At 41.7% G+C, this 24,747-nt stretch overlaps 1 protein-coding gene and 1 long non-coding RNA gene across 8 annotated transcripts in view; one reads left to right on the top strand and one right to left on the bottom strand.

The window, feature by feature from the left end:
* LOC120408049 overlaps positions 1-24,747 on the top strand; it is a 158,086-nt gene that overhangs the window by 11,299 nt on the left and 122,040 nt on the right. The window lies entirely within an intron of this gene.
* Positions 1-24,747, bottom strand: part of KCNN2 (potassium calcium-activated channel subfamily N member 2) — a 238,911-nt gene that overhangs the window by 123,918 nt on the left and 90,246 nt on the right. The window contains exons 1-2 of one of the 6 annotated variants that reach the window (XM_039544546.1): positions 22,674-22,716; positions 18,629-18,704 (exon numbers count right to left, since the gene is read on the bottom strand). The exons of 3 other annotated variants lie outside the window; for them this stretch is intronic. The gene's annotated coding sequence lies outside the window, so the exon portion shown is untranslated. Of the gene's footprint in view, positions 1-18,628; positions 18,705-21,280; positions 21,379-22,673; positions 22,717-24,747 lie in introns of those variants that run through there. 2 more of the 6 variants (XM_039544550.1, XM_039544547.1) reach the window with 2 other exon arrangements.

Here is a 24,747-nt window from a genome sequence, read left to right as displayed (position 1 = left end):
GCTTGAACCTTAACTGAAAATATCCCCCTTCACCATATGTATATAAATAATTTCTGAGGGAACACAATTGGAGTAAACACCAGTGAGAGACATTGCTCTGTAGTATAAAAGTGACATGTGGCTGGTCTGGAAATGAAATTGATATGCTAGTTACTCTGAAAGAATTTTGGAACTATAGAACAATTTGAGATGGGAGAAATGGTTATGACAAATAAAAAATAGTAGTTACAAAATAGATGTGCCAGATATTAAAAACATCTAAAATAGTTGGGAATTGAAAAGTGTAATTATGAGAATGGGAGGCTGTTTTGGTCAGAAATACAATATATTGACATAAAACAATTGTCTGAATGTGACATGTCAGCAGCCTTGAAATTCTCAACAAGCAAAGATTTTTCTCATGTATTTAATGTCAATGGCAAATTCTGAGAACAGACAATGCTGTAGAATAAGCAATGCCACCCATCTGCCTCAGTGGGTGGAGGAAATTGAATGGGCCCATTGGGGAAAGAGGACAGTCTCAGCAGTCAAGTAGGCAGATGCTCAATGAGGGACACAAGGTAGCTCCAGCCCCCACTTGGAGTCTGACACCCACTGGCCAGCTGGGAAGGAGAGGATCTGATTGGCCAGCATTTCACAGTTCCCAGGATTTAATCTGGAATGAGAGCCATGTGGAGCTTCTTCCAGCTCCATTCCAGTAGCCACACCCTGAACTAGGAATGGGAATCAGGCCTGACAGATGCTATGGGTCAAGTTGATTGCCCGTTTTGGGGTCAGGATGGAATTTTTTATCCTATGGGCCAATTGGCAGAGGATATGGGAGTCTTGGGATAGGATCAGAGCAAGCTGAGTCCTGGTAAGTAGGCTGAGGAGAGCTTACCCAGAGTTATACGGTAAGAGCCCTGTACCCCATACTGGATGGAACCAATTAAATGCCTGGTATAGGAGAGCCTGGGTGATGTGTGCATAGTGCCCCTTCCCTGTGTTAAAGTTTAACAGAAATTGGGCCTGTTCCATCTGTCTTGTAAAAGGTGCCCCTGTAGTACGATTCATCTACAGTACTCTTTATAGCACCATGACTGCTCCCCTCATTGCAACCCTGGGATGCAAGGCACCCCAAAGAGGGCGGGAGGTAGGCAGAACCATCCCCCCATACATCAGCCTGTAGTGTTGGCAGCTGTGCAGTAGGAGTGAGGGGAAATGTTTCATCTTTTGAAGCAGCATATCAGCAAGCAAGCTACTCCTGGGGGCTTGTGGTTCTACATGGCCCTCAAAGCAGAGCTGTACAGTTGAGCCCTAAGTGAGGTATTTCAAAGCTTTGTATAGGAGTAAGAATTCCAACCACATTGCTGTATCCAGAAATTCACAAGTTTATTTTGCATCTGCACTGCAAGGAGACAGTGCAGATATTTAGAAGGTTATTGGGAAAAAAAAGTTAAATGAGGAAGATAATCCGTACTTTATCTCATTGTCCTTGTGGTCTATAAAAGATGGATTTCACCAATTCAAATGCTGATTTAAAAGTGACTTTAAACAACTGCATCCTGCTCAAAGAAAAGATGAATGCTAACATACCTAATACTGCATTAGAAGTAAGGGATCCTATCAAATCAAGACAAAAACAAAAGCTGCAATTTGACATCAGGAAAAGTGTTTCTAAAGTCATATGTGAATCTGTCATTGAATTGGAAAATAATGAAAACATACTACCAGGGAAGACAGAGCAAACATGCCAAGTTCTTCAATAAGAAGTGTCTATTTATATTTTAAATACATACTCTAATGCAGTGATCCCCAAACGGTGGGGCATACTCCTTTGGGGGGAGTGGAGGAACGTTCGGGGGACCTCGGGCCAGCCCCCACAGGGAGTGGCCAGGGAGTGCCACCCATCGCAGCTCTGACCCCAGGCACAACTCCACTCTGTCCTCATTCTAGCTCTGGCCTGATTCGCTGCTCGTCTGCTCCCAGCCCAGCTCCAGCCCCAACCCCAGCCACAGCTCCACTCCGCCCCCTTCTCTGCCCTCAGCCCAGCTCTGCCCTCTAATCCCAGCTCCTCCCCCATCACCAGTTCAGCCCCCAGCTCTGCCCTCTAGTCCCAGCTCCTCCCCCATCACCAGTTCAGCCCCCAGCTCTGCCTCCAGCCCAAGCTGTTCTATTGAGCCACCCCTGTGCAGTAATGGAGGGAGATCTGGACAGATTCCATTATGGATGAGGGGGGCAGTGTGACAGGACAGTTTGGGCACCACTGATCTAATGATATTACCAACACACTAAGGTTCAAGTTTTCAAAGTGATCTCAACCCACCCTCCATTTGTGTGCAAACACACATGTGCATGAGCACTTTTCAAGAAGTAACACCTGAGTGCAAAAGATGCACTCATCAGATTGTGAAGGTAATGTTTGGTCCAGCCAACCTACTAGGTAAACAGAAAGGGGAATGAACAGTAGATAAAAAGATAGGAGGAAAAAGAGTGTAAGGAGAGGGAAATTAAAGAAAAAGGTTTGAAGGACATAGGGCATTCAGAAACATGGAGAGAAAGGAAATGAATTGAGTTTCCCAGGAGGAAGGTCTGAACAAGGACTTCAGAAATTTTCTTCAGCCCCTTTTTCCTCTCTCATATGAAGGACTATAGTCTGTACAGATCTGCCAAACTAAACGAAGCAGAGCCTGTCAAGCCTCTGGGCTTCCTCCAGAGACCCTTCAGGCACAAGTTAGCTAGTTAAATCCTCAGACCCAAACAGGAGCAGAGGAAAGGCAATAGAGCATAAATCTGAAAACTTCCTGTGATTAATTTAAGACAATAGGAACATACTGGAATTGCCAAACTGGATCAGACCTGACATCCATCTACTCCAGTATCCTGTCTCTGGCAGTAACAAGTCCCAGATGCTGCTAAGGTAGGTGTAAGAACCCCACAGATGGCAGATCTGAGGCCTGGTCTACACTAAGGGAGGTGGGTCAAACTAGGGTATGCAAGTTCAGCTACGCAAATAGCGTAGCTACACAGCGGGGGTCGAACTCCGTGGCTCCAAGGTCGACTCCGCCACCGCCGTTCGCGATAGTTCGAACTCCGAGAAGTCGAACTCACCGCATCGACCCGGACGGTGAGTATAGACCTACCCTGAGATAATTGCCCTCACGCTAAATCACATCCTGATCTCTAGTAGTTTTGAGATTAAACTTAATGATTCAGGGTTTAAGCCAATGTCCATTACAAAGTTTTTGTTCTTAATTACAACAACTCTGAGTAGTCTTGTCATCCATGTAAGAGTCTCATACTTTCTTGAATCTTGCTGAGTTCTTTGCCTTAGTGACTTACTATGGCAATGAGTTCCACAATTTAATCACATGTGGAAAAATATTACCTTTTTCATCAGGTTTGAATTTTACATTTTAAAAAAATTTAATTGTATGTCTTCTTGCTCTTGTCTTATGAGATAGGGAGACCAGAAGTTCCTACACACCATTCATTTTACATACTTTTATCATGTCTCTTATTTACCTCCATTCTAAGGTAAACAATCTTAATCTCGCCAACCTTTCTTCCTTGCCCTTGATAACTGTTGACCTTCTTTCAACCCCCTGCAATTCTGAAATATTCCCTTTCAGATGGGGTGACCTGTGCTGCACGCAGTATTCCAGATGAGGCCACACCATTGATTTATATAAAGAGTCTTTATAATATTCTCCATTCCTTGTTCATCTTAACTTTGTTTACTATAGCTGCACACTGAGCAGAGTTTTTCATTGAGCTATCTATAACGACACCCGTGTTCCTTTCCTAAAGGGATTTCCCAGCTCTAGTGGTTTACAAAGACGCACATCTCTTGCTACATTAAGTAATAATGGTCTGTCATCCCAACATTTCCCTACATAGTCTGTTAAACCAAACTCTTTTAGAATGAACAAATGAAGAGCCATTAAAGATAAACAAGTACCTGAATGTAGTGAACAGTGCTATACCCCTTTCCTATTTAGCTACATTCTGAGCTTAATTGGGTCCCCTGAATCTTTGTTTTTGCCTTTTTTGCCCTGCAATATGGATACAGTAGTAGTAAACCTAGCCTGAGGAGAGAACAAATTCACTTCACGAGTGTAACAGGGAAGAATTTGGCTCAACTGTTTTAGCAAACCACAGACACTACAGCAAAGTCTTAAAGCAATGGGCCAAATCTTGTGGAACTTTAATGTTTTTATTGTTAGTAGGAAGCATTGGTGCTTAGCATTTATTAAAATGAACCCACCTATTTAGATACGAAAGTGTTCATTTAAAAGTCTAACTTAAGCACACTTTTTTAAAAATCCTAGCCAGAGATTTTCTCTTGCTGCAATGTGCAAATGGGTGCTCTGAATCTGAAGCTGCAGTGTAAGACATATGGGATAATATAAGACTGGCTTCCTTGGCTCTAGAAAGATTAACTAAATTTATGTTAAGCCATTTTTAGAAATGATTTAGCTGTGCGAACATCCTTCATAAAACTGTGGAGAATATGGATGATAAACATTTGTGCTCCTAGCTTTTCAAAAGAAAATTTTAAAATGCCAGTAGTTCCCTCTGAATACAAGAAATCAAGGGCCATTTCTTCCCTGTAACATTTTTTCTTAGTACTGCTTGTTCTATGTAGTGTAAAAGTGACTTTTATAATACTGAATGAACATATATGCCTTTTCAATAAGTCATTTTCAAAGAGGCCTTACCATAGCCATAGTAATTCAGAGACAAAAACAGTTCAAAAGAAATGATAAATTGTTGAAGTCAGAAGTGCATGAGAATCAGAAAGAAAATTTCATTAGTTTAAAAACTACAACAATATAAAACCAACATGGCACACCTTTCACGAATTAAATAATGGCTAACTGATAGGTCTCAAAATGTAATTGTAAACAGTGGGGTCCCACAGGGATTGGTACTTGGTCCTATGCTCTTTAACACTTTTTTCAATGACCTGGAAGAAAACAAAATCACTGATAAAGTTTGCAAGTGACAAAAATTGGGGGAGTGGTAAATAATGAAGGGGACAGGTCAGTGATCCAGAGCTATCTGGATTGCTTGGTAAGCTGGATGCAAGCCAGCTGTGTGTGTTTTACTACAGCTAAATGTATACATTTAGGAACAAGAATGTAGGCCCCATTTACACGATGGGGGACTCTATCCTGGGAAGGAGTTACTCTGGAAAATACTTGGGGGTAATGGTGGAAAAATCAGCTAAACATGACATGTGGCCAAAATGCTAATATGATTCTTGGATGCATAAACAAGGGAATCTCAAGTATGAGTGGAGAAGTTATTTTACCTACTGTACTTACTATTTGTCATTGGTGAGACCACTGCTGGAATAGCACGTCCAGTTTTGATGTCCACAATTCAAGAAGGATGTTGATAAATTGGGGAGCGTTCAGAAAAAAACCACGAGAATGACTAAAGGATTATTAGATGATTTAGTTTTAAAATTCTTAATATTGATAGTCTCAAGGAGCTCAATATGTTTAGCTTAACAAAGAGAAGGTTAAGAGGTGACTTGATTTCAGTTTCTATGTATCTACAGGGGGAACACATTTTTGATAATGGGTTCTTCACTCTAACAGAGAAAAGTAAAACATGATCCAATGGCCAGAAGTTCAAGCAAGACAAATTCAGAATGGAAATAAGGTGTACATTTTTAACAGTGAGTGCAATTATCATTGGAACAATTCAACAAGAGTGGTGGAGGATTCTTCATCACTGGCAATTTTTAAATTAAGATTGTATGATTCTCTAAAAAAAGATACGCCCTAGAAATTATTTTGAGGGAAGTTATGACCTTTGTTATATAGGTCAGACTAGATTATCACAATGGTCCCTTCTGGCCTTGGAATCTATGAATCTACAAAAACATGAGTAACTAGAGAGTAGTATAAGGTAGCAACATGTGGTCACACAAAGAATCTAAGGTTTTTCCTTACAGATATATATCTAAAGAAGTCTGAGAACTGTGGACCTTCATTTTTAGTTCCACCCATCAACATCCACTTCTTGTGTTGTTTCATGCATGGAATTTCACCCTCTCTTAATGTGTTGTTAACTAAGTTCTTGAGTAGGATCCTGAATATACATTTTGGTGCATTTTTTTCCCTCCAGGAATGTAATAGGCAAGGGGATTCAGCTGTAAAGTATTTTCATATTTTTTACTTGAAGCAGATCTTTATTTTAGCTACCTGGCATATTCTGGCACTTTCAGAATTACTCGGAATAAAAGCATGACTTGAAGATGAGCTTGTGTAGTTCCAAAAATTACCCATGTTAGTGAAAAACAGATGAAAATAGCTTGTCTCTGAAAGAGAACCTCTCTCATTCTAAGTATATTGCTGCATTGTGCTTTATAAGGACCTGGATTCATTTGAAAATATATTTATTTCTCTTCTAGTCGTATTATCCATTGAACAACAAATACAAAATTACAGTCAATGATTTAACTGGAAATTGATTGATAATCTTTCCTTCCATATCTCCTGTACTGAGGCAATGCTGTTTGTTTTTTCACATTACTAAACATGTATTTTTCAATGGACTTAAGAAAAAAGATATTTTCCACTGACAGTAAAAAGATTAGCATTCAGTTTCTCTTTAGCTTTCATTGCTAAATCAGTTTTCTCTCTCTTCAGTTTCCTTGGACTCCAAAAGCCTGTCTCTCTGTTTGAGCTTGTTGTGGTCTCTTGGCATCAAGTTAAATTGCCTGTCAGCTCCCCCACCTCCTCCCCACTTCTCTCAGTAAGCTAGATAAAATATGTCAGAGATCTGATGCTTGTGGAACAGTGAAGAATCAGTGAAGCGTGGAATACCATTGGTGAGGGTAGGGATTGTTGAGAGAAACTGAGGGGTAGGATCTCAAATATAGCTCATGCTCTTACATTTGAGCTTATGTTTACCTTGTTTTAGACACCAATTTGAAATGGCTTTCAAGTCAGTAAAAGAGGTTTTCATGGACTAGACTAGACGACTGCCTATAATTCCATATTTTCTTTGTTACTATTTAATGGCTGTTTAGCAGCCTATGCAAATAAGTTGGGTGGTCCTAGGCCATTGGCTGGTGGACAGATTTCTCAATCACAGTTCAATTAGCTAACATCATTGATGAAACAGATATTAAGAATGACGAGCCTTCTCGCTATTGAAGTTCACAATTAAAGCACTTAAATCTCATTTATATCTGTGAAATTGCCCACCATTTTTATCAGTGGTTCAGCTCCAGCCATGTTAGCCTCACTGGGAGCCCTAGAGTGGATGAACCAACAGCAACCACAAGTGTTTTAAGCATTGTGTGTGTTAGATCCTGGTCTGAGCATGGTTAAATGACACTGCGTAAAATACCGGTGGTAGCCATGTCTTTCCTGCACTAGGACTTCTAGCATTGCTAATGCTGGGGGAATTGAACTGGTGGTGGTGAAAATTTTGCAAAACTTTAGAAAAGACTATGAAGTGGGTTGTATGCTAAGCTTGTATTGCTGCTGCTTATGCTTTACTTGTGTGCCTGTTGTGGCTAAGTAAAGGACCTAGGTTTACCATCTGTTATATGGCATTTTTTACAATCACCATATTCACATAAAAAGGGGAAAAAATCAATTTTATACATTCAACAAAAAACAGAAATGGAAGTTTAAGATGGTGCTTTATCCAATTAAACCTGGTGATTAACTTCATAGCTATTTTAGATGTGTGCAAACATTAAACTATGGACTTTTAAAAGTCTGTGCTCCTCTTTAAAAACAAATTAATTTAAGAAATGCAAAGTTATATATAAATGAGCAAGAATCTTTGAGCTGCAAACACGTAGTGCTCTATTCTAAATAATTAGGATGCCATTCACCCAGACCCAAGAGGCATATCTACCTATATACAGAGTAAGCAGCTATTAAATATTTTGTCTCTTCATTGAACTATGTGTAGCCTGAGGCCTTAGTTACCATATACCATTCAAATCCTGCTCTGAAGATGGAATTTATTAATTTCCTTGAGGTTTTCCTATGATGCACATCACTGTAGTATCTCTGTGCTTCTCAAACATGGAATTTATTTCACAGTACTCCTGTAAGGTGAGGTGGTATTATTATTCCCATTTTACACGTGGAAAACTGACACACACAGAGATTATGGTCAAAAGTATGTACTAACTTTGGGTACCCAAGTTGAGACACTCCAGGCTTGACTTTTTCAGAGAACTTAGCATCATACCTGCATGTAATATGTTCAAAGCACAGCTCCCATTGACTTCAGCTGGAAGTGCTCAACCCCAAGCTGTCAAGTTGGACACCCAGAAAAAGAACACACAAGTTACTGAAACCAAACATCACATAAAAATGCTGTCGCAGAGGCAGGAATAGAATTCAGTTCTCCAGGACAGCATTCATTTGCATTAACCATTAGACTGGGGAAGGCAAACTTTTTGGCCTGAGGGCTGTATCGGGTTTCAGAAATTGTATGAAGGGCCAGTTAGGGGAGGCTGTGCCTCCCCAAACAGGCAGGTGTGGCCCGGCCCCCACTCCCTATCTGACCCCCCCCGCTTCTCGCTCCTGACAGCCCCCCGAGACTCCTGCCCCATCCAACCATCCGCGTTCCCTGACACACCACACCCAGACACGTGCCCCATCCACCACCACCCCCACTCCCTGTCCCCTGGCCGCCCCCGGAACCCCACCCCTAACTGCCCCCCACCGCCCCATCCAACCCCTCCTCTCCTTCCAGACTGCCCCATCCAACCACCCCTTCTCCCTGACTGCCCCTGGATCTCCTGCCCCTAACTGCCCCCACCACCCCATCCAACACCCCCCTCTCTTTCCTCACTGCTCCCCCCCCATCCAACCACCCCTTCTCTCTGTCCCCTGACCGCTGCCGGAATCCCACCCGACTGCATCCCGTTACCTCATCAAACCCCCCTCTCCTTCCTGAGTGCCCCTCCCAGACCTCTGCCCCATCCAACCACCTGTTCCCCACCCTCTGACCGCCTTGACTGCCATCCACACCCCTGGTCCCTGACCACCCCCAAAATTCCCCTGCCCTCTATCCACCGCACCCCACCCCTGCTCCCTGCCCCCTTACCGTGCTGCCTGGAGCACGCCGCCCGGCTGGAATCAACCACGCACCACGTAGCACAGAGCAGCGGTTCAGGCCAGGCTCTGCAGCTGCGCTGCCCCAGGAGCTCGCCGCCCAGAGCATTGCGCCGGTGGCGCAGTGAACTGAGGCTGCAGGGGTGAGGGGGGATCAACAGGAGAGAGGCCGGGGGCTCAGGGGCCAGGGAGAATGCGGGCCGTAGTTTGCACACCTTTGCATTAGACTCTTCTTTCTCTTCCTGCAGTCCCCTGCTGCATTTGCTACTAGAGCAGAGTGAATCATTGATTTTTCAGTTCAAGGGCCAAACTGAGAAATTCAGTTTCAGACGAACCAATTTTTTCTGGATTGTCAGTTTCTCACAAAATGAATACATTCCAAGTAGAATTAAACTTTCATTTGACCTTAAATGAAATGTTTTCAGTTTTTTGGGGGGTCATTTTGGGGTGTTTTTCTACCTTTGTTTTTTAAAAAAAATTGCTAATTTTTTTAAACAAAATACTATTTGGAAATGAAAAGTTAAAATGTTTTTTTCCAGCTGAAACTGTTTGCCAAATTCAACTGGAATTTGCAAATAGTTTAGGTTCCCTTAAAAAATGGTTTTACAATTTTCTCACATTTTATTTTCCAATTTTATTTACTACACATTCCTTGCAAGTAAGAGGCAGGGGTCCTACAAACAATATCCTCCACAACAAATCCCGGATTGATTCCCTGGCACTGACCATCCTGTGTGCTGTGGAAAAAAGTATGTGATCACATAATTAAAGACTGTATCATAATGTATATGCATGAGGGGGCTGAATCAAAGTTGCACAGGCAATTTTAATTCTGGCATTTTCTAACACTTGAGTGCTTGGTTTTGCAACCTTAACATTCTTTTAATGAGGGACATTGTTTCCCAGTTGATATCAGAAGGACAATGTTAGAAGAGGAGAGAACAAACCACATATGACAGATGTTAGTCATGTTGCTAATAAGCTACTGGAAGCCACTCAGGATATGTCTACAAATGAACCACCGAGCCCAGCTCAGGTAGATTGATTGAGGTTGCATGGCTCATGCTACACTCTAAAAAATAGCTGTGTAGCCAGCACTTTAAAGTTGTGTCTGAGGCTGCAAATTGGGCTTTGAAGCCCACTCTCCTTCCTAGGCTTCAGAGTCCGAGCCACAACTTCAAAGAGCTGTCTACACAGCTGTTTTTAGAGTGCTAGCGCAAGCCCGAGTCTGTCAACCCCGGGCTGGGAGGCGTGCTGTCAGAGTCTGTGTGGAAGACATACCTCAGATACTGTGGTGATGATGTGCCTGTAAGGAATAGAACACAACACTCCTTGCCCTCTTCTGCTGCACACAAAATGTAATAAGATCATGCTTTTTGCTCATCATTTTGCTCACATCTGCTCACCTTTTTCAGTCCCACTTTTCCACCACAAAGTTTGAGTTTCCTGTTCCAGCAATGTTCAAGGCTCTGTATAACTGTGACCCTAACTACTTCTCTATTCTTTCCTCTTGTTACATCTTACCCCATCTCCAGCCTTCCCCTCTGCCAATGATGCCAACTTATTTGTCCACATGTGCCACAAATAACTCCATATTTTTCCTCCCCCGCCTTCTAAATACAAAACTCTTCTTGAGCCACAAAGCCTTTCTACTGTCTCATTTCAGACCATCTGATGATCTCCTGTTTCTGTGACATATGCATTACACCAACTGATCAAGTTCTCTACTTATTTATTTTGCTTATTTTGAATGAATTGGATCAAATGCTGAAAGGAAGGGTATATGGACACGAACTGATACTGGGAACTCTCATGCTGGGAAAACAAGGAGTAGAATTATAAGAGGAAAACTGAGTGTATTAATTCAGAGACTGTCTTTCTCTGTATTTGGAAGGTGCCTAGGAAATTGAGCGAGGCGGCATTGCTGCAATCCAAACAGTAAATACCTTTTTGGATGATAATTGCACTTATATGGCTGAAGTCCTTTGATTTTGTTACTAGTCATATGCTCAACACGTGTTGGGGAAAAAAAATCTTAAATGTATCCATTTCATTTTTATTAATAAGGTTTAGCATCTCTACACAGTGATACCTCTTCAAACACATTCATATTTGTAACTGAACACAACACTGTTTTGTAAACCCGTACAGCCCCAACATCTGTGTGGGGTGGGAGGCAGCCGACAGCGGCGGGGAAGGATAGGACAACATATGGCAGCTTTATGCCATACCTGCATCTTTCTCAGCCTGTTGTGGCCCCTTTACAACTCCTATACACTACAGTAGTAGTAGTAGTAGTAGTAGTAGTGTGTTTGTGGCAAGAAAACCAGTGTCCTCTGCATTATGGCCTAATCCTGAATCACTTCCTCTGACACAGCTCAAAAATATCAGCAGTCAAAAAAATCAAATCCAAGCCTCTGGAGCTCATCTCCTACAAAAAGGACACACTAATAAAAGGGCTCCTTTTCCTGCAGCACTGAATGTTGCATAGCTGTACCTAAAACGAAAATAGACCATTTTGTCAGTGGCTTGGTCGCATGATAAAAGAATACAACAAACCAATTCATCTTTCTCAGCACTGAAAATAGGGAGTTTGAATGGGAGTTTTGTTTTGAGTAGGAGCTGAAGATTGGACTCATAACAAGCAAAATTATGTATGGTAGGCCCTGGCAAGGTTATCCGTTGTTCCATATAATGTGCTACTCATTAAATGGAAGAATGGAGAAGGCCAGCTTAATGTGAATAAATTACATAATAAAATACACTACAATCTTATTTTGCATTAAACAGAGTGACTGGATTTTAAAGTGGAGGCACTTGTCAAAGAGGATGTTTTTGCTGGAAGTCAAGGAGGTTTACACAGGAGGTTTTGAGTGAGTGGTCGGGAAGAGGGTGCCCATTTCTTCCCCTTTGTAAAGCTGTCCACCTCCACCTCAGGTTAAGGACACATGTGGAGGTGGCAGGCTGACTGAGTGAGTGGTTAAGGTGGCAACATGCGATGGTCTTGGGGAACAGGGTCCCTGAAGCATACGTGTCCATTGTACAATTGTTCAATTTTTCATTCAGTACCCCCCTCCCTCTGGCCTTTTTTCCAAAGGTTTCAGTTTTTGAACATTAAAACCTAAGGGTTTGGGGGGGATGGTCTCCCTCCCTCCTTTTTTCTACTCCTCCCCCCCCCCTTGGGGAGGTGGAGAGTGGTGGGGGGGAGGCAGTTTCAACCCTCATAGTGGAAATCAATACTATAGACAAAAGGGAGATCTGATTCCAAGAATTGGAATTGTGTTGGAAAATGCTGATCTTATGCAAGAGAAACACTTCTGTCCTAGAAATGCGTAGTTAATGAAAGTGGAAACCTACTTAACCTGACTTTCTTTTGAATTCTCTCTCTCGCATCTAACAGTAAGCGCATTAATAATCTGCAAGAAAACTATCATGCCTGCCATCTTACCTTGAAAGTGTCAGGGGGGAAAAACGTCAACATTTATTGGGCTATTTACATTCCAGAGATGTAGGCCATTGTCTAGCACTCCACTGGGTTTATTTTACTTCATTATGTGGTTAAGCCAATGACGAAATTATCTATTTTAGTTTTAGTTACAACTTCTCAGCATTCAGCGTGGCTGAAAAGAGAGCCCTTTTCTTTGAGTATCTGTCAGGGTTCCTTCCCCACTCTGAACTTTAGGGTACAGATGTGGGGACCCACATGAAAGACCCCCTAAGCTTATTTCTACCAGCTTAGGTTAAATTTTAATACTCTGCCACCACCAAGTGCTTTAACAAGAAACAGGGAAAGGACGACTTGGAGTTCTCCAAAATATCCCCCCAAGCCACTACACCCCTTTCCCTGGGAAGGCTTGGTAATCCCCTCACCAACAGTCCTGATAAACACAGATCCAAACCCTTGGATCTTAAAACCATGAAAAATCAATCAGGTTCTTAAAAGAAGAATTTTATTAAAAGAAAAGGTAAAGTTCATCTCTGTAAAATCAGGATGGAAATAACTTTACAGGGTAATCAGATTCAGAGAGCCCAGAGGAACCCCCTCTAGCCTTAGGTTCAAAGTTACAGCAAACAGAGGTAACCCCTCTAGCAAAAGGAACATTTACAAGTTGAGAAAACAAAGATAAAACTAACAGGCCTTGCATGGCTGTTACTTACAAGTTTGAAAAATGAGAGACTTGTGCAGAAAGATTTGGAGAACATGGATTGATTTCCTGTCCCTCTTAGTCCCAAGAGCGAATAACCCCCAAAACAAAGAGCACACAAACAAAAGCCTTCCCCCCACCAAGATTTGAAAGTATCTTGTCCCCTTATTGGTCCTTTGGGTCAGGTGTCAGCCAGGTTTCCTGAGCTTCTTAACCCTTTACAGGTAAAAGGATTTTGGTGCTTCTGGCCAGGAGGGATTTTATAGTATTGTACACAGGAGGGTTGTTACCTTTCCCTTTCTAGTTATGACAGCATCCCATACCATGCAGAGCACACTACTAGTCGCTGGAGGGGAGCTACAGAGGCTTACACTTGGCTTTTTGTATTACATAGGAGGGCGAGAAATTACAAAGAAAGAAGAGGACTAGATAGTCCATATTGATAGATGGTCCCTTCCCTCAAGTCAACAGTTGTAAGCAATAATGTATCTTTTTTCCTCCCACTATTTGCATAAAATTCTTTCAATGGGTATTTTGCCTAGCTGCTCTTTTTGTTGAGCACAAGAGTCTATTCCGTGGTAAGTACAGTGCTCTTTGTATAAATAAACTCTGCTTAAAAAAACCTAATCCTTACATATGTTGTGGCCAAGATTTTCAGTCACTAGTGCTTTTGGTTGCCCAACTTGAGACATTTTAAAGAAGCCTGAGTTTCAGAAAGTGTTGAACACACACACTCAAATATCGGGCCCCTCAAAGATATATCAGGTTGGACACTCACACTGATCATTAATGACTCAAGAGAATCTTGATCTCATGTCATGCTTTACGATGTTGTATTTGTTGCTATGTCAAATAATGTTGTAAGCATTTCTCTCTCCCTTTTTAAAAATCCATTCAGAGCTGTGTATATGAGCTCACCAAGTATTCTTCTCATTTCTAAAGAATACAAGCCTAATTCCTTCACCTCTAAGGACCAGATCCATTACCTGTTGAAAGTAAATGGAAAGATCCCTATTTATTTCAATGGATGTTCTGTCAGGCTCCCTAAGTGTGTATATATAACAAAATTTACACTACCTTCTTTAGAACTGTTTTTACACACACACACAGATTGTATCTTTTGTGGAAAGTGATTTGCCTTAAGAGTACATTTACAACTAATTAAGGTCCACATATTGCCATCTGCTCTAAGTAGATGCAAAAGGAGTAGCAGATACAAGAAATCTTCCCACCGCATGTCATGCCCTTGCCCACCAGCCAGGTACAATCACAGTCCCCTGTGCTCCTCTGAATGTCAGTTTTTTGGTATGGCCAGATTCCTCCAATAGCTGTGAATAACTAACTCAGAATCTGCTTACCTTTCCCCTCTGATTGCCTTCTAATAGGCAAGAACAGACAAGGGTGCTCAAATGAACTGCTAATATTTTATTTATGATTCATCAGCAAAAGCTTTAGGGACCAGCAAAAAAAATTTTTTCTTCATTGATTCAAGTGAGAAGAAAAACAGAAACAAGGATTTTTCTTTAATTATATAGCACCCTCCACAGTTAAACGGTAAATTTATATATTAAATTCATCCTTATAACTACATTTAGTGGATGCAACACTTCCTAAATAAGTTGTGCTATTGTTAAGATAATAGTTATAAATTTAATAGTTAACATAGTAGTCAGAGTTGAGAGAGAGAGAAAAACTTGTTTCCTTGATTTTAGTAATTACACTAATTCAACAACCAAGACAAGTGATTATAGTGATGTTGCCCTCTCTTTTAAATTAATAGGAATCCCAGTACTCAAAGAATTAATTTAGTGTGTGGACATGCTCTAAAAAAACCTGAATTTGCTGCTTGCCCGTTAGACTGATATAGTAGGTCCAAAAATAATCAAATTAACTTTACTTTTTTTTTTTTTTTACCTCTTTAAATTCCAGTGCAGCAGTAGATGAGCATTAGTAGTAGTAGCATCAACAGGAGGAAATTGTAACCTACTATAAACTGCTATACTGCTACACAGTTTCACTAATTAAAAAAACATTAAAATTGTAGTTTATTTCACTGCAATATTCACTGCAATATCGATAACATTTCAAAATCACTTCCATTACAAATATATGCTACTGGGCTGGCAAATATATGATCTGAATTATTATTATTATATTTGTCTTGTACAGACAGTTCACAGTTTTGTTTTTGATTTAAGGCCCTTAGATCCCTTGAAAAATGAGATGGGCTCCTAATCAGTTTAGCATTGCAACACTGAGTGTGCATCAATAAATATAAAAAAATCTGTCTCTCTGATTTAGACAGCTAACTCATCATATTTAAGTACATGCAATTGTCAAATTAGAGACTCATATTTCAGGGAAAAGTTCTTTTCTCAGCTCTGAGAGATGTTCCTCCTCCTGTCCTTATTTTATTGGCAGATTTACACACCTTTTTTCTCTCTCTCTCTCTCTGGAACCCACAGTCTGGGTCAACTCTCTGTCTTGGTCAGGTGGGGAGGTTGGGGGGGGCAGGCCCCCCCCCCCCTCTACTCTGGGTTCCAGCCCAGGACCTGACTGACTGCACTGTATATAGTGCCTCCTATAACAGCTTCATGACAGCTACAACTCCCTGGGCTACTCCCCATGGCCTCTCCAAACACCTTCTTTATCCTCACCACAGGACCTTCCTCCTGCGCTTAGTCTCAGCAGCAGCAGCTCACCTTCTCACTCTCAGCTCCTTGCACCTCTTGCTCCCAGCTCCTCACACGACCATCACAAACTGAAGTGAGCTCCTTTTTAAACCCAGGTGCCCTGATTAGCCTGCCTTGATCAGCCTGTCTGCCTTAATTGGTTCTAGCAGGTTCCTGATTACTCTAGTGCAGCCCGTGCTCTGGTCACTCAGGGAACAGAAAACTACTCATCCAGTGACCAGTATATTTGCCCTCTATCAGACTCCTGTACCCCACTGGCCTGGGTCTGTCACACTCTCTTCTCTCTACTTTCTCCAAACTCATCTTTATATCAGTTACCTGAGAGGAGAATTTTGCACTTGGGATGAAGTTCTTGTCCATCAAGAAAGACCCTTGTAAGAGAGAAAGGGATGACATGGTGTCCACACTTCAAGAAGGACGTGGAAATACTGGAGAGAGTTCAAAGAAGGGCCACAAGAATGATCCAGGGGTTGGAAAACACACCTTACAATGTAAGACTTAAGGAGCTCAATCTATTCAGTTTATTCAAGAGTAGGCAGAGGTGACCTGGTCACATGTACAGGTATTTACATATGGAAAAAAATATCTAATAGTGCAGAGATGGAGGGTTTCGATCTTGTGACAAAGGCATAATAGGATCCAGTGGCTGGAATCTGAGGCTGGATAAATTCACCCTGGAAATAAGATGCAGTTTCCTAGGGTCATTAAGCATTGGAATAGCTCACCAACAGAGGTGGTGGACTCAACAGTACTTGGAATCTTTAAAACGAGATTAGATCTCTTTCTAAAATCTATGCTCTTATTCATCTTCTGGGAGAAATTTAAGCCATACAAAGTACTTTGTTTGTATGGGGAGTTGAATTTTGACCATATGACCTAGATGCTGTGTGTAGCATCCTTAATGTTCCCATAAAACCATCTTACAGTGCAAGAACAAACCCAAAGATGTATTCAGAACAATGTCACTTTTGCTTGTCTTGTGCTCTCTTATGCTTCATGACTTACTAATAAGTATGCAACCTTCCCTCTGTTCTAGGATTCTCTGAGAGGCAAATGGTGGTCCCAGCGTACAGCCTGAGTAACTAAAGCCTGTGATATGGAGCTCCTGCACGAGAAAGAATCCCCTCACTATAGCTTCATTTACTATTCACATACAGACTCCTCTTGACTCTGCATTCTTGAGCTCTCAATAGCTTTGTAAAGCTGAAATATTTGACCTCTTATGTGGTGGTTTAAATTCATCATATTTTGGTATTTTCTCTTTTCTGCCCTATTACATGCATCATTTGGACTTGTCAGTTATCTTTCTGTACGTAGGGCCAATTTCTGCCCCAGGCTCCTGTGGAGAGTCTCCCTGTGCAGCAGAATTTCTCTGATTTAGCTGCTTGGAGGGAACTTTTGGGGGGGGAACTGTGCAGGTGGAGTGCACACAGTATGTGGCATAAAGTCCCCGCACGCTGGAGGTAGGGCAGCCCTCTGCTATACAGATCGTGCTATGCCGCCATTCTCCACCCCAGGAAATGGACATGTTAGATTCATTGGGGAGCTACTGCAGCCTCAGGAATTCACTCCACAGACTGAGGGGAAGATTGCTTCACTTTCCAACCACTTGTATCTCTCGAGCATTTACCTAGCTGGTTGGGGTGAGTGCTGGGAGAAGGATTTGCCTGCTATTGTGTAAACTCAGTCCCATATATAACATCAGCCTCGAGGAATAAGGAGTACAATCATGAGCTACCTCTGAAAACATAGTCAACTTCAGAGGGAGGTTATGGCAGCGATCCCAAGACTGCAGCATAGACTAGTGCAAGGGACAATAGAGGCTGCCATACAACTCAGGAAAACATCTGCCAACATTTACCTTCAGAAGGGCTGACTTGCAAGGCATTATCTTTGAATTGGATGAATCCTTAAGTAATATTACTCTGATAACAAACACTATGGAAAATTTGTCTCTGGTGTGAAGACTGTTCAAAAGCACATCCCCAGAGGATGTCAGGCACTATATATACACACTTGAACTTTCAGAACAGACAAGCTAACCATATAAAAGATATTCATAAATGTTTTACCTGGATCCCTTTGGTGAAGAAACCACTGGTCTTGAGGAAATGCTTATGAGAGAGATTAGAAAGGAACAGTGTGACCGTGGGAGGAAGCTGGTTGAAACATACCTGTGCCACTAAAGCAAGAAAGCATGGCCCCTCATATGCAAGCTGAACCTGATGGATAACAACCAAATACATCACCACAGTCTTTCCATCCCAAGTTGCATACCAACTCATCCTAAATGGTAAGCCAGCCCACAAAACAAAAAGTGCAGAATGAAACAAGTGAAGCGGGAACTTTGCTTGCTCCTCAGAGACAACAGAGTCCACAATGCGCTGCTCAACATTGAGGAGCTGACAATAGTCGTGAAAACATTGAAATGTGGAAAGGCAGCTGGACTTAATGCTATATCTAATTAACTACTGAGGTGAGAGAACAAAAGTGGCAGCTTGATTTAATTCCTGCATGGAGACAATGCAGATACCAAGGCTGTGGAGATAAGCCAAACTGGTTGCATTACTCAGACCACACAAAGACCCTAACTCTTCAAATAGTTGCCACCCAGTATCATCACTCTTATCAATGGACAAACTATATAAACAGATGCTAATGTGTAGAATATCACAAATACTGGAAGGGCAGCTGACTGATCACCAACCTGGTTTCTGCCCAGCATGTTCATGTTGTGGCCAAGTTGCAAACCTAACTCAGTATATTGAAGATGGCTTCAAAATCTGCAAAATTACAAGGAACATGTTTGTTAATCTGTCAGCTGCTTATGATGCTGTGAAGCCATCATGCTCTTCTGCTGAAATTGGCAAGAATTTTGAGAAATAGTAATATGGTCCAGATCATCTCCTCCTTACCTGAAAATGACCATTTCTTTGTCAAGATGAGTGGTCAGAAAAGTCAATGGCATACACAACAGAATGGATTGCCCCCAGGTTCAGTGCAGTCACTCTGGCTGTTTAACTCCTACACAGATTACAAATAAGAATTCCCCAACATGTGAAGATTCATTTATTTAGATTATCTTTTCATCACCATCCACTCAGAAAGATTTGAGGACATCAAGCTAATGTTAACTGGCTCACTGTACTTGGAAAATACTATTTTACTTGGTCCCTGAGTGTCAACCCCGGCGAGGCACAAGTGTTCACCTTTCACCTGAAACACCACCATCAGACCAAGCAAAAACTCCTGATATCATGGGATCTTTGAGCAATCTGAAAATCCAGTGTACTCTGGGGTTACATTAGACATTTAAAGAGCACATAAAGAAGCTGAAAAAAGCAAGTGAATTCCACGAATTGTGCACTCCAGAAACTGACAACACAAAATGGGGAGCTGACCCCCAAAACACTGAGCAACCGGTGTCATCTTGTGTTACTGAACAGCAGAGTGTTGTGCCCCAGTCTGGTCCTGCTCAAGTCAGACACAAATTTGATCCTGAAATAAATCCTGTAGATACTGAAATCTTCACAGGGACTTTGAAACCATCTCAATACTGTCACTATACTGCCTCACAGGGAATGCAACACCATCAGTGAGGTGAGATGCCTGCAGTAAAAAGGAGAGACAAACAGATGCGTGATTCCAAGATGTTCACTTTATGGACACACTCACCACACAATAAGCTGAAGTGCAGAAAAAGTTTTGCCTCTGAAAATTCCTTACCCCAAAATATCACAGTGGAAGGCTATAGAGTAACAAAATGACAGGAAATGCCAATCTTAGAAAACCTGTCCCCACCCCGCCATCCCCATCAAACAAAAACACAAGTGTACTCTACATTGAGCGAGAGCTGGAATTACAGGGGTGAAAATGTGACCAAGTGGGAGTTGAGAAATGACCCCAAATGTGAATATGGAGAGCCTAGGCAAACACTTAACACTGCCTGATGCAGTGCTGCCTGTGAACATCCTGTGCGCCCAAGGAATTATTTGAAAAGCGACAACTCCAGGTCTTGGCTATGGTTTTGGAGGGACAAGCACTGATGATGATGACTACCTCAGCCTTATTAGCCATCATATGAAAACATTAGCAAGAACTTTACAGGTCAAAGCTTGCTTGCCTTACTCATTCATGTGGCTACCTTGAGAGCCAAATCCTGAAAAGGGCTGAGCACCTGCAACTACAGTTAGTTAAGTGATTGAAAATGGTGAGTGCTCATTATCTCTCTCTCAGGATTTAATTTACTGACTTCATGCAATCCAAGCTGTTGTCCCCACATTTAGTAAGTAAATGTATAAAGTGTGTCCTGTAACTATAATTATTTGCGTCTTCCTTAACTCTTTCCTTTTGTTTGACAAGCAGTCAGAGAAATGGAACCATTTGCTCCTCTCTTGCTCTGGACTTCTTTTCTAAAAATGGAAGTGAAATGAGAAGGGAAATTAATTTGATAAGACAGAGAACAAAGGTTTCTCAACCAGACTGTGTGGACTTGACCAATGGCCAGCCTCCTTCCTTTATTATAATCAGGCTGTATCTGATCAGAGGCAAAAAGTTGCTACCTTGCAACCTAATTTGTTTACTTAGAACAGTTTTCATAAGCATTGTAAGTAGCTTAAGGTCAAACAAGCTTTTCAAAATGTTCATGTTGTGTTAGGTGCATTTTATGCAATTAAATAGTCTTTTATAGGCCAGGCCCCATATCCTTAGTGATATATTAGACTTACTATGTGGCAGTGAACCTGGATTTATGTAGCAAGGTATACCAATTCTCCCCATTTTTAGTTTATCCATGATCCACTGCCCAGTTTTGCTGCCCACTAGCCTCATCCTCAGCCACCTTAAGTGCATAAAGAAAAGTGGGGAGGGACCTAGGAGTCGTTGTATTATCTGTATGCTGGTAAAGAAGTAAAGTATAGGAGTTAAAGTATTAGCAATACAATAAGTAGTGTCTCAGTGCTGTGCCATACTAACAGTGCTGCTAGAGAGTTGTCACTGATTTTTATATTCTCCAGCCTTTAAAGATAATCTGTGCAATTTCTCAACAGCTGCTAACATTGCTCTGCCATCCAATATTTTAATATCTATGTGGAAACTAAGATGGATCCTTTCGCAAAGGACTTTGTTACACTTTAGACAGTCAATTTGCATGTCACATTAGTCCACCTATTCACACTGAATCCCATACCCCAAATTTGCTCATTTAGAGACTCTTACTGACAAATTTAGGGCTCCAATCCTACTCTCATAGAAGTGAATTGGAATTTTGCCATTAATTTGAATAGAAGCAGTATTGGGTCCTTTATGCCTTATATTTATCTTTTCAGTTAGTCACTGTTCTATTCCATTTAAAACTTACTGTTTCACAGCCTTCAATTGTACTAGTCAGTGAACAGGGGCAGAACAGACAGGATGCTGTCTGCTTCGCTGCTTGAGTTTGGATTTTAATCTGGATTTTCCCTCTCTCTCAGGCAGCTTGGCTAGTGTGAGGTGGCATAACACTGCTTTTAAATGATCATTAACACTCTGGCCCCTATCTACACTCCCTTGTTTAATCAACATACATACAATGCATCACATTGGTGTAATGAAGTATTTTAGAGAAATGAAAACAAGACAGCCCCGACTTGTGTGATGCTAATGGCTTCTGGACTTTAGAGGTATTTTGACATGTGAAGCTTGCTTCTGTCTTACACTCTTTTTTTTCTAAACTAATTGAAACCTGCAGAAGTTGCCCCAAGCACCTTTGTCATTCATGCAATTGTGATCTGAGCAGACCACCATAATGCTTTGTTTGCAAACCTTTGTCTTCTGTGAGATTAATTCAATTCATACAAAATTAAGCAGAAGGGATTCTCATCTAACAAGCTCCCAAAGCATATAAACCTCTGTTTTAAGAATCTTGCATCAACTGACAACTCTTTTAGAAACTGATGTAAGAATTTGGGACAGATTCTATTCTCTGTTACACCAGAGGAATCCCAGAGAGATTCCAATGAATTTCCTCTGGAAAGACAACAGTGTAACTGAGAGCAGAATCTGGCACTTTGCTTTAAATACACAAGCCAGTGCACAGCCTGGGGCCCTTGTTCTTCACCTAATTATTATTAATCTCTGGAATAGTCTTCCAAGGGACATAGTGGAGGCCACATTGCTTGAACTAGATAGCTATATTTTCCATTGCTATGTTCGGTCTCAATTGTACCTCTAAGCCAAAGCTCCCACAGTAGGGAGCATTTCAGAGGTACACCATCCCAGAAGAAGTCAACAGGCCCAGGTGCTCAGAAACTCTGAATTCAGCTACTTACATTTAAGCACCAGTAGCTGAAAATTTTGGCATGTGTAATTCGACTACAGACAGATGGAAACAGTGCCAGAGTTTAGCCCTTAGTGTAATGAACTAGCCCTAGAGTCACAAATGGGATTCAGGCACTTAAGTCCAAACTTTAGATTCTCAAAACCTTGATTTAGCTGCCACCTACCCCTGTAGGCACCTACATTTCCACTGGAGAGGTCCCCAAGATGCCTACATTTCTGCTGATGGGCTTGTGTACAGTCACCTCAGACCTGACAATACCAAGCAGCCTGATGCCAAACTCACATCTAAGTGCCAGAGGGACTGTCCCCTACCTATCTTGTCTGCAGGGCCTGAGGCAGTGGAGGTGCTCTGAGGGACTGCTGAGCAGGTCTGCCAGCCAGAGAAGGAGGTGGTTTCTCCCTTCTACCCAATAGCCCAGAGCTAGAGCACTCACCTCAGATGTGGGAGAGTCCAAATCCCTCTGATCACAAGGGTCCCTTCTGTCCTTGGAATCTGACTCCCTGCTCTGCCTGAAGTGGAACAAGGATTTGACCCAGGTCTCCCATCTCCCAGGTGAATGCTCCAACTACTGGGCTACAGGGTATTCTGGGGTGTCTTTCAGGAGAGGGTTCACAGCTGTGAATCCTGAATAGAGGGAAGCTTCTCCTTCCAGGTTGGACTTAGGCACTTAACACCCTTTGTGGAGTACAATTTAGGCCACAGCTCCCTCCTTGGCATTTTCAGTGGACTATCTTAGGCAGCTACCTACTCAGCGTGCTGGATTCTGTGAATCCAGTTTTATGCACCTAACTCTCCCCAAGCGTTGTATAGGAACCCTAGGTGTCTAACTCAGGCTTGTGAATTCAGCTTGGTGGCAGGGTATCTAAAAGTTTGGTTCTGCAGTGGTCAGCCTAAATTTCCCTTGTTAATCTGGCCCCAAGCCCTGTAATTAGTCCACTAGATCTTGTTTCTCTTGCTATTGAGCTGCCCCTTGTAATGACCAAAGTTCACGCTGGCAGCTCAGCAGAGGAATTGATGCAGATGCAGATGAATGGCTACTAATGAGTCTGTAGCATCAGTGGTAGTGAGGATTGAACTTCCCCTACAAATGTGAACTGATCTGCCATTTCCCCAAAAATAATTCGGGTGGCTGTGAAAGGATCGTGAATAACTTGAGAGCTTTAAGAAAAGATAATGACAAGCTTTTGAGCCTTGCATTCTGTTACGTGAAAAGGACTAGAAAATTACTACTTTCTTTTAAAAAAAGACGGCTGAGATTCAGCTACATTTCTAGCTCCCCCAAATTTAGGTTCTGAGGACTGCAAACACAGGCTACAGAGATTTCTCTCCGAGCTATGTCCAGCTAGTGGCAGGTGTGGTGATATTTGCTATGATGTATGTGCTGAATGATTTATATAAATCTCTCTGCATGCAAAATGTGCGAGGCTTTAAATTATTACTAATGCTTTGAGATCTGCAGATGAGTACCATGATAAGCACACATCACTTCAAATATATGTATAAACATTTTCATTTTAAACTACAGATTTTCAGGTATAAATTAAAAGCAGGTGTATTTGTATGAATGTTCACCCTCATAGCCACAGGAACTTTCATACAAGCACTCAGTGCTATAGTCAGAGGGACAAGTACTCACAAATTGTTTTATCCATCAATCTATTTTAGTCATGATCAAAAGCTCTTCTCTTGAAAAGATCAAGATTATGAAGAACTGTGGACAAATGCACCAATTATTCTTGATGGATCAATTCAAAAAGTAAAACACAGTGGAGACAAAAGGAGGCCCACACATTTAAATTATCCTGGAGTACAAGATTATTACAGTGGTTGATTGTATCCTATGTTGCTTAAAGCAAGAAAAAATAAAAATCTACAACTCAGATGAGTATCACAAAAGGTGTGAATTGTCACTTATTCCCAGGAAAGGAGCAGGTTATACTCGCTGTTGAATAGTGAAAGAAAACTAGACTGGTGTACATTTGGCTATGAAGTAAATAGACTTTCAGTAATGCTATATCCAAAACAGCAGTTTTCACACCACGTGGGGAATGTCTACGCAGCCCAGGGCAGTAAGCTTCCCAGCCCACATTGACAGATTTGGGCTAGCTGTGGAGACTGAGCTTTGGAGTTGCAGCTCGGGCTGGAGTTCAGACTCTGAAACCCACCTTGCCTCCCTTAGGCCTGAACCACAACTTCAAAGTACCAGCTACACAGTGATTCTGAGAGTTCAAGTCTGTCAACCGAGGCTTGCTGCCACAGGCGGTGTAGGCAGATTCCCTGGAGAGCAAGTCTTTTTGCCCAAGGGGTTAAGGTTTACATAAATGTTGAAATAATATTGTTATAATTTTTATTTATAATAGTTTTTATTAATAAATCTATAAATAAGGAAAGTGTTAAGCAATGTTAACCATAGACATTGCTGCCAGCTCCACCTAGGATACATATGAAATATGAGATGTGGGGCAAACAAGCAAGTTCCCCCAATTTGGGAATAGAAAATACACTTT

This window comes from Mauremys reevesii, linkage group 6, assembly GCF_016161935.1.
Source record: "Mauremys reevesii isolate NIE-2019 linkage group 6, ASM1616193v1, whole genome shotgun sequence".
In the NCBI taxonomy this organism is placed as follows: domain Eukaryota; kingdom Metazoa; phylum Chordata; order Testudines; family Geoemydidae; genus Mauremys; species Mauremys reevesii.
Note: the sequence above shows the minus strand (reverse complement) of the source record. Positions and strands in the feature narration are given on the sequence as shown.